Source organism: Pteropus vampyrus, unplaced genomic scaffold (assembly GCF_000151845.1).
Source record: "Pteropus vampyrus isolate Shadow unplaced genomic scaffold, Pvam_2.0 Scaffold584, whole genome shotgun sequence".
Lineage (NCBI taxonomy): Eukaryota > Metazoa > Chordata > Mammalia > Chiroptera > Pteropodidae > Pteropus > Pteropus vampyrus.
Window position 1 is genome coordinate 27,501 of NW_011889365.1, and position 4,202 is coordinate 31,702.

At 43.9% G+C, this 4,202-nt stretch overlaps 1 protein-coding gene across 1 annotated transcript in view; it reads right to left on the reverse strand.

The window, feature by feature from the left end:
* Positions 1 to 4,202, reverse strand: part of LOC105308524 (histone-lysine N-methyltransferase SMYD3-like) — a 446,229-nt gene that overhangs the window by 11,745 nt on the left and 430,282 nt on the right. The gene's annotated exons all lie outside the window — the stretch shown is intronic.

Consider the following 4,202-nt stretch of genomic DNA (forward strand, 5'->3'; position numbering starts at 1 on the left):
CCAACTTCCTGCATCTCTGCGTTACAGATGGTGAAAGAATTGCAGATCACCTGTGAAAACAAGACAGACGAGAAGGATTACCAGAGTCGCCTAAGAAACTTCGCAGGCAAGAGAACAAAATTTTCAAAATAAAATGTGCGGGCCTTTTAGTAGTTGCTTTGGAAGGATCTAAGCCAAACATGGATGCTCCTTCATCTGCAAAAGAACATACCTGGGACATACTTTCCTTAAGGACATCAGGTGGCTAAACACAAAAACACCAACATCCTATTAAACCTGTGGGGCTCACACAGGCCCTACGGATTTCAGTCTGATCCTTCCCTGCAAAGTTACGCCGCTATGTTAAAAGTTCAAAATTCAGAACACGGATAATCTGTTTATTGAGACCTAGACTCTTACCACGTCGGATTGTTCACTCAAACCGCCTGCAGTTTCCCAGTGCCACTGTGTATCTGGTGAGCGACAGCGGCCTGGCTTTTAGTCCCACAAAGAGTGAAGTCACTGCACCCTGAGTGAGTCTGGGATCCAGTGATGACAGACCACGACGAGCACAGGACGTCATTTGTTCAAGCCACAGCCGTGTACGAGGCACATGGAACCCCTGACTGAGTGCACAGCATGGTCCTGTACGCGACGGGCAGATGGGGCCAAAGAAGGAAAGATGCAATCACTGTGCCCAAGGATTAAAGCTATGGAAGGCCACGCGGAGTCACGGAAAGGGCGCTGGACTTGGAATCAGACATCTACGTCCTGGCCCCACATCACCGCCTCAGGCAGGTGATAGGGTTCAAGCAGTGAAGGAAAAAATAATAATCCTGCTTTAATGGAGCATAAGTTCTAGTGGTGGGGGGAGGGGACAGATAAAACTCAGCGATAGAAAAATGTCACATTTGGATAAATGCTAAGGCAGAAATAAGGTAAAAGGACAGGAAAAAGTGCTCGGAGAAGCTCTTTAGGATAAGGTGACATATAAGCCGAGACCTGAAGGGACCGTGGGAACGAACACGTGCATACCGAGGTGCTGAAGCCTCACTCGGGAGAAAGAGCGCAGAGGCCCTGAGGTGAGAACGCTCTTGGGCACAGACTAAAAGCAGGAAGGTGAGCGTGGCCGAAGCAGAGTAGCTAAGAAGAGGAGCCAGATGCGATCAGAGGGGCAGCTAGATCACATAGGAACTCACAGCCATGTTCGGATTTTATTGTGAATGAGATGCAAAGCCGGTCTGAGTCCGGGAGCGAACAGGTCTAATTTCTATTTTGAAAGGATCGCGCTGGCTGTCGTGTAGGGAATGGGTTACAGAGAGACGAGGGTGGAAGCAGAGGAGACAGGAGGCCAGTGCAGCAGCCCACGCAAGGCGTGACAGTGGCTTTGATGGTGGTAGCAGCAGAAGTAGGGAGAAGTGGGTGGTACTGCCAACAGATTTATTGATGAGCTGCTTCTGGGGAATGACAAGAGTCAAGGATAATGCTGAAGCTTAAGCCCGAACAAGGTTACAGCGGCCATTTACCAAGATTAAGACTGCTGTGCTGTGCAGTTTTGCACAATTCTGAGAGAAAGAGAAGCAATGCCACCCTGGTCTGCGGCTGAGAAGAGAAAATCTTCGGGGATCTGAATCACAAAGCAGGATAGAGACTCAGCGGGAGGCCAGACGACCGCTATACGTTGCAGGTTCAAGAGGTCCAGAGTGGAGACCGAGAAGGCACAGGCGGGCATGACACAGCACAGTGGTTCTTGGGAGTCAAAACAAGAAGTTGACGTCCTGGACCAAGGCCGGACAGAGTGCTTGGTGGCAGTCCTTGTGCCCACAGCACAGACAGCAAGCAATTCTTAACTCGAAAACATATTGTTAACGAGAAAACATTCCTTGCACATGGCAAAGGAAATTATTAAGCCTGTGTCCACATTTTCAAAAAAGAAGACTGTGAAGGGAACAGGTTTGTTACAGGGATTTGGGAGGAAGTCCAGCGGCTCTGTGTGAGTTATGTTAAATTTGAAACAGCCCATCAGATATCCAAGCCAAGACTGAGAAGCGGAAACTGGAATTCGGAGGAGTGGTTAGGGCTGGAGATAAAAACTTAGGACAGAACAAGACAAAGCCCATCGAGAAGAAAGCAGAAGCGGCCACCACACACGTGAGATGAACCGGTGACTATAAATGGATGCTGACTTGTTACAAAGTATCTGTGAAGGAAAATGCAGCAGCGAAGTTCCCTCAGTCCGGTTGCTAGGAAAGAACATAAAGCACAAAAAAGTGCTCATCCTCAAGAGCATCCTGCTGCTCCAAAGAGCTTTTACGTGAAACCTTGTGCGACCGGCCGTGATCTGGCACCTTTCCTCCAAAAGTCTAATAAAACGGCAGTAAATAAATTGCTGTATATACACATATTTTAAACACAAACTAGTTAAATTGCTTTAAGGGCATCTGTTTTATATTAAGGCAAAACAATGAACTGCCTATACATGTTTATGTATAAAACGGATGGTAAAAATGCAAGACAAAAAATCCTGTGTTTTCTTTTTGAAATTTTAAACTTTTAAAAATGGGTATGATTTGTGTGCGTGTATGTGTGGCGGAGGTGGGGGGCGGTTGGAGATGAATCTTAACATGCATTTTAAAAGTGTAATTAGGACTTTACCCGAAGCAACCCACCCATGAAAAACCAAGTCAAACAGACTTAACTTGCTAACTTTTAAATCAAATGAAAATTGAATCTTTTTTTCTGAACTGTAAGGCAAACTAAAGGTATTTCTAAGGTAGGTTTATTCTGATGGAATCTTTAAAAAGGAATAGCTAACGGGAGAAATGTCAACTTGATGATCTCTTCCTCCGGAAAACCTAGCCTGATCCCCCGACTTGGCTGACTTTCCACTTATCTCTTGAGCAGCATTTGTTACTCTGGATCATTATTTATCCGTTTACTTGACGCCGTACACGACTAGACTGTCAAATGCTTAGAAGGCAGCGAGAACGTTTTATTTACCGCTGGATTCCCGTGCCTATCACCATACCTGGCACATGGAGGACACTAATACACATTTTTTCTGATAGAGGGATGGCTGCATAACTGTGGGCCTCAGCATGCCCAGAGGGTCTTTATCCACAACAGGATCAGAGAAGATACCAGAAACGAATCATAGGTACTCTGCAGGTGTGGAAGAGGGGAGATGGAGACAGTGCTGTGCCATGAAAAGGAGTGAGTAGAAGTAAACCTTTCACCCCTCCTGTCCCTAGGCAGCCATTCTTTCTCTCCATCCTAGATCATCTGTTTCATTCTCTTTTCCATCAGTCCAGTGGATGGAATGACAGTCATATCTAGGACTTGTTTGATTCTCTGCTTAAAATTCTGGGGCCTGATACATTAGGCACGAAAGATATATTTGTAAAATGAATGAATGATAATTCCCACTTTCTTTCCTTTAATTTCTCTTGCATCCTTTTCTTTTATTATTCCCTTTCTTTCCCTGTTTCCCGTTTCCCATTTTCACGTGTATCCATCTGTCAGCCTCATCTTTCATCCCGCCCCACTCCACAATACAAGTAGGATGTTTTAAAGTTTTATTTAACGGATTCTAGACAAGTTCCTCATTTGCATTACTCTAAGAGGAGTTACATGCTAGTGTTTCTGAGTTAGTGAAAAAAAAATTTAACTTTTTGCCTTCTCCCACTTTTATTAACTATTAGTTTCATTAAGCACTATTTGAATTAAGAAAACTATTACAGAAAATATTTTTTACATGTATAACTAATAGAAACAGTAGATACAAGGTAGCTCCGGGATTTTTCCTTTTCTAAATGAAAGAATAGGTAGACCCCATGTCCATAAGTACTGAAAGGAATTTCTCTTTCTACCAAGAAATAAAAGAAAGGAAATACAGCCCAGAAATAAAAGCTTAAACACTTTTCAAAGTATTGGCTTTGTATAAACTGTTTTGTTAGAAAATTTCACAGGTTAAACTATTAAGGAATGAATGCTTCGCACAAAGACATATTTAGAAAAGTATGTTAATGGGATTCCAGCAGTCCCTCTTCTCTGAGGTTTTGCTTTCCACGGTTTCAGTTATCCGCGATCAACTGCAGTCCAAAAATATCAAATGGCCAATTCCAGAAATAAACAATTCACGTTTTAAATCCCATACTGTTCTCAGTAGTGGGATGAAGTCCCGCTCCATCCTCCCCAGGATGTGAATCATTCCTTTATCCAGC